This window comes from Bufo gargarizans, unplaced genomic scaffold, assembly GCF_014858855.1.
Source record: "Bufo gargarizans isolate SCDJY-AF-19 unplaced genomic scaffold, ASM1485885v1 fragScaff_scaffold_401_pilon, whole genome shotgun sequence".
In the NCBI taxonomy this organism is placed as follows: domain Eukaryota; kingdom Metazoa; phylum Chordata; class Amphibia; order Anura; family Bufonidae; genus Bufo; species Bufo gargarizans.
Genome location: NW_025334110.1, coordinates 50,878 through 60,700, shown reverse-complemented (window position 1 = coordinate 60,700; position 9,823 = coordinate 50,878).

Sequence of the window (9,823 nt, the reverse complement as noted above, 5' to 3'; positions counted from 1 at the left end):
CTTCCCAGTTGTAGGAGGGCAGATCTGGCTCTACTTGTCCAGTAGGTTGGGGATGAACAGAGCTGAGCAGGTGTTGGTAGGTCTGCTCCAGCTCCCACTCCCTTGTTACCAGGTGGGTCATGTCTTTGCTCACCTCCCTTCCGTCAGCATAAACATGCATGCCCATCCGGTAGTCGTAGATGTCCCAAAACCTAGACTCCTCCGTGCTGCCAAGATCAATGTCCTCCTCCAAGGCATCCCATAGTAACCCAGGTCCATCATAATCCTCACCCTCGGGTCTGTCGTTTTCAGCCATCCAGGGGGGATGTTGAATGACATGCCACCTTAGGGCCTGGTAAGCGTTCTCTAGCCAAAGCTCCTTACATACCAGGTTCTGGAGCTCTGTTACCCAGTCATCCAGGGGCTGCTCTCCCAAGAGACCCATCCGCATCGCCACACGCTTCTGTAGCCGCTGCTCATAACTGGGGAGACTCACAACGCCGCCGCTGGGCATTTTCCAGGGCATCATACCAGACTTCCTTTCTGTCTGCATCCCTGTAGTCCGCGGCTGCCTCCTCCTCCTCGTCATAGAACGCTGTCCGAAGACTAGCCGATTCCATCCTGCTGTAGCCAGGGGCGCTGTACGGATACCAGCGTTGCCCTCAATATACTCCACGAACGGTGTCTCCGAGCTGCTTCTCCTCACACTAGGACGCCATCCCACTGCTGCCACCAATGTAACGGATCACCTGGCACCCCGACTGAGTACCTCCGTTGCTAGATGCTCCTAGTGCTTTCCGAGGACTCCAAGCACTCCACTTGACACCGTACGCACTGCAGACCCCACGAACCGCCGTAGCTTGGTTGGGGTCTCACCGTCCTCCACCCACGCTGGACCTACGACAAGGCTCCAGGCTCCAGTGGGTGAACCTCTCCTACAGCCAGAGAGCAGGAACAGCTCTTACAAGAGCTAGTAGTTATGCCAGGGGAGTATAGCAAATCTTCAGCGTATAGCAATCCCCCAGTTTTGATCAGTTATCCAAACACCAGTCTCAACATGATGAAGGATAAAACAGGAACCCTTTATTGAGGGCTACCCGCCCGTATTTATGCAGGTCCCCATCTGGTGGACACGCCCCCAGGGGACCAGAATGGAGACTGCGAAACAGAGAACAGATACAATTACTGTACTTCCCCTTTAAGAGCAGGAATATGGTGTGTTAACCAACATTGACTACTACTGATGTCCTTTGGGACTAAATTACACCACTTTTCCTGCACCTACCTACTTAGCTAAGACTTAACTTTTATTTCCTATTATTTAATATTTCTGGTGTAAATAACTAGTTTGGTTAAAATTTTCAGTGATCACTGGCCTTTACATGTCCCTTTAAACCACCCTGTCAGGACTGTCACCTGACTAGGTTTCTAGATCGATAGACACTTTTGCCAATAGGCTGCGCGCTTGCCTGTATTTTATATATGCTCAGTGCGATTCATTTTATTACACTACTATGGCACAGTGATTTACTGCCATAAAATTCAGAGCCTCACGCTGCCCCTCGACATGTTTCGCCGTATCACGGCGTCTTCAGGGGTTAGGGCAGAGTCACAAACATGTCGGGGGGCAGCGTGAGGCTCTGAATTTTATGGCAGTAAATCACTGTGCCATAGTAGTGTAATAAAATGAATCGCACTGAGCATATATAAAATACAGGCAAGCGCGCAGCCTGTTGGCAAAAGTGTGTATCGATCTAGAAACCTAGTCAGGTGACAGTCCTGACAGGGTGGTTTAAAGGGACATGTAAAGGCCAGTGATCACTGAAAATTTTAGCCAAACTAGTTATTTACACCAGAAATATTAAATAATAGGAAATAAAAGTTAAGTCTTAGCTAAGTAGGTAGGTGCAGGAAAAGTGGTGTAATTTAGTCCCAAAGGACATCAGTAGTAGTCAACAGAACAGATACAACACATCCCCACAATGCATCATGGTTTCCTCCTCTCTGCCCCAGAGACAACCGAGGAATAATCCAATTATCTCTCAGGACAAAGGGAGATCGCCAATACACATGTGGAGACAACAGGACAGACATCACCATTTAAACACACAATGTCACACCCTCCCAGCAACCACAGACATTTAACATATTCCCAGATAGCTCAAGTCTGAGTGCATATCATTAGGCGAATGGCACTCAGACCACACGAATACAATTAAACTAGCCATCTGGGTGCCCTCACATAACAAAATACAATTCCAAAGACAGATTTAAGCTGTGCGGCCGGCCTGTCTTCTTTAAAGTTAGTATGGGCCATAATCCTGAGGCAGGAGGCTGGCAAACAGCCCCCTCCAAAACACAGTGGCGAGGTTGGTTTCGTCACAGGGACGTTGTATACTAATGGCCTACACCCGGTGATATATACCCATAGGTACCCAGGGTAGGACCAAGTGGTAAGTCCAGGCAGATCCAGTCACTTGACAGGTACCCCTGCTGCTTCGTTAGAAGCCCTAGGCTGCTCCTTCCCGCTTGTTAAATGTTCAGGATTGTTCCCATCCGGAGGTGTCTCATTTCCAGGAGCGCACGGGATCAAAGGCCCTCCTCCTGTGACATTGCCAGAAGATACGGAGACGATAAATACCTCCCCTTCTGAGCCTTTTGTCTAAGGTATGGTACCTCAAGCCTTAGAGCCATAACGAGCTTCCTCTTAGTCATCATAGTGATCGTGCTACAAACCAAATTTCTCAGGCTATGGTGCAGGGAAGGGAATACAGGATAAAGCCACCCTTCTATTTTCAGACTTTGCATTACACAATGGTGGGATTACGGAGTAAAGACACCCCCATGCTTTCTTTGGTATTGGTGGACAATACTCAAAAGCCGTTATATGTTTGTCTTTGTATGTCATTATATGTATTTCAAACAGCACTTTGTATTTTATTGGGTACCCAGAGCTGATTCCTTCACCCTCCTAGCGTAAGCTGAGGACGACTTAGCTTAAAGTAAGGGGGTATGTAACATCCCACCCAGAGTATGTTACTAAACTCTGTCTCCCTGCTACAACATGTCAGGTGTATATTTATTGTCATCTTCTGTAATCTAACATTGCATTTTCCTGTATATACATTTTCTAGGCCTGTTTTATGTATTTTGCTGCAATTTCCATGTACACCAGCAGGTGGCAGCAATATGTTCAGCAGACCATAGCTAGTTTAGTATTGCTAGACTGGAATAGTTCCTTCCAGCCTAGTCTCCCCTGTGTGAGCAGAAGTGGGCTGTTCCGATGTCCTGTCTCATAAGGAGGAGAAGGAAGTTAAGGTAGTGTACCAGTCCCCCTGCTAGGGGAAGGCTGTGTTGGTAGGAGCTCCCAGTTACAGGGATCCCAACCTAGGATCCAGCCTCGGCTGAGGCCAAGGGTCACCCTTCCCTGCCTGAGTCATCTACCTCAGCTGGTGACAAACAAGCAACACCTCCAGAACTACCGATCTCCAGGAAGACATCATTCCCTGCGAGCAGTCCTGTGAGTACTTATCCAGAGTCCAGGAGAAGATAAATTCCTCCTCATCTAGTCAGGCCCACATCAAGCAGAAGACAGACCGAGCAGAAGATGGATACCTGCCAGATTCTCTAGGCATATGACAAGAAGCAGAATATATCTAGATTCCTGCCACATATTGCCACTACCTGCTGGGACCCAAGACTAAAGCTGTAACTCGTCTGGATTTCTGTTGCCATTCAGTAAAGATAAGTTGGATTATATCTCCTGTCTGGATCTCAATCATTCCTCAATTACTCCTACTGACCACACTCATTTTATTGCAAGTGAGCCAGGAGTCCAGCCGTACCCAGGTAGGAGACACCGCTGACACTCAGAGACATTATCCCCCTCTGGCATTTCTCACCTGGTACGTGAGTTATAACATCTTAAAGGGCCCTGCAACAGTACCTGCGCAAGCTGCAATTGGCGTCACGAACTACTGATAGACTACTACACATATATCCTGACCCACTGTACCAGCGTCCTGCTCATTGCAGATACACCGCACTCCTGGCATACACAGGAATAATCCGGAGATTGCTGGGAGCCATGTGTACTGTAACGGGGTGCCGAAGGCGCACTCAGTCTCCCATCAGCCTCATCAATCTCTTTGCTAGCTGGGAGGCTCCCTGCTCCTAGGTCTGCCTTGAGCGCGAGCTGATCACTCGGTGCTCGACTCGTCTGGGATGACCCTCACTCCCCACTATAAATACAGGGAACCTGCTGGCTACAGGTCGCCTGTGATTTTGGTCCCTTAGGCTGTGTATTATTATTGTTATTTAGCTTACCTTTGGATTTGACCCTTGATCTGCTCCCTGAACCTTGACGCTACCTCTCGGATTTTGACCTCGGCTTGCTTTTGGATTTTGTCTTTGCCTCTTCTCTTGTACTGACGTGACCTCCTGGATTTTGACCTCGGCCCGCTCTCGGATATGTCTCCGTCTCTGCAGTGAGCCGGGGCGTGGTACGGTGGCCAACTATGCAGTGGTCAGGATGGATGTATATAAGTCTATGGTTTGTTCGTGACGCCAATTCCAATGTGCGCAGGGTACTGTTGCAGGGCCCTTTAAGATGTAATAACTCACGTACCAGGTGAGGAATGCCAGAGGGGGACAATGTCTCTGTGTAGTGTCAGCGGTGTCTCCTACCTGAGTACGGCTGGACTCCTGGCTCACTTGCAATAAAGTGAGTGTTGCTAGTAGGAGTAACTGAGGAACTTTGGTAGTAAGGAATGAGATCCAGACCGGTGATATAATCCAACTTGTCTTTACTTAATGCAGCATAAATCCATACGAGTTACAGCAATAGCCCTTTAGGTCCCAGCAGGTATTGGCAATGTGTGGCAGGGATCAGTACCTCTTCTGCTTCTTATCATACGCCTGGAGAATCTGGCAGGTATCTATCTTCTGCTCGGTCTGTCTTCTGCTTAGTATGGGCCTGACTAGCTGAGGAGGACTCTGGCTTCTCCTGGACTCTGGATAAGTACTCACAGGACTGCTCGCAGGGAATGCTCTTCCTGGAGGTGGCTGCTTGCTTGTCAACCAGCTTAGGCTGATGGCTCAGACTGGGAATGTTCTCTGGTCTCAACTGAGACAAGGTCCTGGTTTGGGATCCCTAGAACTGGGAGCTTCAACTAACACAGCCTTCCCCCAGCAGGGGTGGCTGGTACACTAACTGTAACTTCCTTTCCTCCCCGTGAGGCAGGATGTGGGAACATTCCACACCTCTTCAAAGAGGGGGGAGCTAGACTGGAATGAACTATTCCAGTCTAGCAATACTAAACTGGCTAAGGTCTTGCTACATACTGCTGCCACCTGCTGGCGTACATGGAAAACGACAGCATAATACATAAACCAGGCCTAGAAAATACATATAATGACAATATAAATACACTTAACATGTGGTAGCTGGGAAAAAGAGTTTGGTAACATAACTCCGGGATGTTACATTCCCCTTTACTTTTAGTTAAAGGGAGTCTTTCACCTAATCTGAGCGTTTTAGACCGCTCAGATCAGGTTATAGACTCTTTAACCCTCATTACGATCATACCTTTCTCTTATGTGTCCCTCGCCCAGATAATGAAAATAACACTTTTTAAACTTATGCAAATTACCTTCTGAAGGTGCCCAGGGGCGGCGTTACTGGGCGATGTGCCCAGAAAAACACACCTCCAGCCGGCGGACGTCACGAGCGGCACCAGAGGACGGCGGGCTGGGAACTGGCCCGCACCTGCGCACTGCTCTGCCCATTGAAAAGCTGTTCATCTGCCCATAATGGGCAGAGCAGTGCGCAGGTGCGGGCCAGTTCCCAGCCCGCCGTCCTCTGGTGCCGCTCGTGACGTCCGCCGGCTGGAGGTGTGTTTTTCTGGGCACATCGCCCAGTAACGCCGCCCCTGGGCACCTTCAGAAGGTAATTTGCATAAGTTTAAAAAGTGTTATTTTCATTATCTGGGCGAGGGACACATAAGAGAAAGGTATGATCGTAATGAGGGTTAAAGAGTCTATAACCTGATCTGAGCCGTCTAAAACGCTCAGATTAGGTGAAAGACTCCCTTTAAGCCGCCCTCGGCTTTCGTTTAGGAGGGTGAGAAAGAATCAGCTCTGGGGTACCCAATAAATACAAAGTGCTGCGTGCGTTACATATAATGACATACATAGTATAACGGCTTTGCCCAGGTTCCTGCCCGCTAGAGTAAGGTGTCCAACACACAGTTTCCTTCTCTTGGTATAACCAGGTCCCTAATACTGCACTAAGCAAACATTACTCTGTGTTTTCAATTGCTTCAAACCTTCGACCTCACAGTGCATGTCAACGTTTTAGTATTTTAAATTACTGGTGGTCACTATGGACCTAGTTACGTTTTTGGATCATGTACTGTTTATTGAATTAAAACTTCACTTTTATTATGTTATTTATTCTTATAAATTGTCCTATGTTTAACTTATACAAACTATCAGTGATGCTGTTCCTGCGCTCCCTGGACTTTGTGTGGCTGTCGTGGCCCATACCAGGTAGGAACTAGTGTTAGGGACCACTCATGGAGGCGACCTTGACGTGGTGAGAGGCTTATTACGCTTTGGCCAAAATGTACACCAACGCCTCATTCAGCATCCAGCATAAAGGCAGGGCAGAGCGCTGGGTGCAGAGTGCTGGGTGCAGAGTGCTGGCTGCAGAGTGCTGGCTGCAGAGTGCTGGCTGCAGAGCGCTGGCTGCAGAGTGCTGGGTGCAGAGTGCTGGCTGCAGAGCGCTGGGTGCAGAGCGCTGGGTGCAGAGCGCTGGGTGCAGAGCGCTGGCTGCAGAGCGCTGGGTGCAGAGCGCTGGCTGCAGAGCGCTGGCTGCAGAGTGCTGGGTGCAGAGTGCTGGGTGCAGAGTGCTGGGTGCAGAGTGCTGGCTGCAGAGTGCTGGGTGCAGAGCGCTGGCTGCAGAGTGCTGGCTGCAGAGCGCTGGCTGCAGAGTGCTGGGTGCAGAGTGCTGGCTGCAGAGTGCTGGCTGCAGAGCGCTGGGTGCAGAGTGCTGGCTGCAGAGTGCTGGCTGCAGAGTGCTGGCTGCAGAGTGCTGGGTGCAGAGTGCTGGCTGCAGAGTGCTGGCTGCAGAGTGCTGGCTGCAGAGTGCTGGGTGCAGAGTGCTGGCTGCAGAGTGCGATTGGATTTGTGTTTTTGTATCTGTATTTCGCCATAGCAATGTGCTAGGGGTTGTGCGGGCTGAACCCCCCACATTTTTATCAGTGGCGCGGGCCTGCTTCTTTCAATTATTTAGGTTATCCACCTATATATTGTATATCTCGCTGTTATAGCTAGCTCTATCATTACATGGGTGGCTGGGGAGAAGCGATGGCTCCGCTATATTTTTTGGAACGTTATCCTGATCTCGCCGGATCAGTTACGTAATTGAATTACTTTATTTCTATTAGAGTTTGTCACAGCTCCTCCTGCTCCTCATACAGCTCCTCCTGCCCAGCCGTACCCCCTCCTATCCTAGATTTTCCCTTTGATGCCCGCTATATCGCTTTAGCTATATGCCCGTATATTTGAGCATTTGCCGCTATTTCACTGCCTAGAACTTAATACTCCTACACTCCGCATCCCGACACGTGTCGCCAGCGTCTAATCTCGCTCCGGCGTCTTCCAACATTTTGTGAACAGCATTTTTCATCATTTAATGGGGAAATGTGTACTGGTGTATCTGGATGGCATTTAGATTTTTTCTTCTGATTTCAAGACTCATCGGGACCTCCTACGTCAGGTCTTGCTGATCCTGCGGGATGATAAATTGTGCGCTAAACTGGAAAAATGTGTTTGCGGCTCCGGAGATTCAATTTCTGGGGTTTCTTCTCTCCGCTTCTGGTTTTCGGATGGACCCGAGAAGGTCCGCGCTGGGCTTGAGTGGGAGCTTCCTGAGAATCAGAAGGCGCTGATGCGGTTTTTGGGTTTTGCCAATTATTACAGAAAGTTAATTTTGAATTATTCCTCTGTTGTGAAGCCGTCGTCGAGGCCCTCTACACCAGTATACATCACGAATTAGGGATAACGGCGGTAGAATTATATTTCTACATTAAAGGTACACAATTCCACCAGCACAATCATTTTGTGATCACTTTATTACGTTTTTTACTCACACAGAATTATTTTATATTTAACGGGCAATATTATTTACAGATCACCGGTACCGCGATGGGTACGGTATGTGCACCCAGTTTTTGGGGTGGTGGGAAGACAAGCAGGTATCTATAGAGCAAAGCTCCGCACACAGATCACATAATGTATTGGGGCGGGTGTATAGATGACGTTCTGATACAGCACTATAGCACAATTTTATGAATTCACCAAGGACCTTAATCAGAACGACGTAGGCCTACAATTTACAGCCGAGATCAATGGAAAAAGATCAATGGAAAATTCAACATAGAAAGCAATGGAGAAGTGACCACTGAAATATATAGGAAAGTAACAGCAAGTAACAGTCGGCTCCACTGGGAAAGCTGTCACCCAAAACCCTGAAAAAAGGGATCCCCTATGCTCAATATTTGAGAGCTAAAAGAAATAGTACCAACGAGGTAGCCTTGGAGTAAGAATGTAAAGTACTACATCAGAGGTTTCTAGATAGGGGTCATCCCAGAAAGGTACTATATGGACCGTACAATCGGGTTAAAAAGATGGAAAGGGAGAGTTGGTTTAGGAGGAAGGAACCAAAGAATGAAAAAATAATACGTTGTATAGGTACGTTTGATTATCAACACCAAAAGATCTATGGGATTCTCCAAAAATATTGGCACATTCTAAGATCAGACAAAGGAAGTGCGGCCCAGGAGCCCATCGGTAACATAGAGGAGGGGGAACCTAAAAGACAGAATGGTACACAGTCATCTTCAAAGAAAGATATTGTTGTGCATTTTCATAAGTGTTCAGTCTTATCTGAAGATATTATAGTCCGAATATCAATGCCCATTGCCTTTAAGTGTAATCACAGATTGAACCAGAGTCTGATATTTCTCTATAGGGTTGAAACAGGCCGAGAGGAGGTTATGCTGAGTTCAATTTGGGTAACATGTTTTGTAGGGACATAGAATGTATTGTCTTTTAAAATTAGTGTGAGCAGATGTAGTATATCTTTTAATACTATAATGGGTCCTACAGACATGTATCTGTGGGAGACAACCATTTGAATAGCAATGTATTATTTTACTTCATTACAAAATCATTAGGGAAGTATTGGGTGTGTGAATGTCCCATTCATGTCTTCATAATTATATTCTATATATTCCTGTGTGGTGTATTTAAATTTGCAACATATCTTAACCAATAACTTATATAATATGTCATCTATGTATAACAGTGTGTCTATATGTGTGTATATATATATATATATATACGCATTATTTAGAATATATATTTTATGCCGTGTATGTCCCACTGACCATATAGACTTTTAAGATTTAGAAAAGTATTGAAGCTATTGTCTTACTAATTGTATTTCATGAGGAAAGCTGAATATTATTAGCCAGCCATGTGGGCAAGTTAATGAATCCGGATGTTAAGTAAAAGGAACCATTGTCCATTGTCCCTAAGAAGACAGTAGGAGATGGTGACTCCAACATGTCTAGATTAGGGGTAATTAAAATGTCAGGAAGAAACCCTTAATATTGATGCATATTTGGAAGGTTATTGAGGCCATGTTAATGTATTATTAGGTATTTAGAGTTAATGTTGAAATTGTCATGTGGTACAACAGTGCCATCTAGAGGTAAATTAATAATAGTATGTCATTTTCACCAGTATTCCAAGGGTTAAAATGACATCATTGGTATCT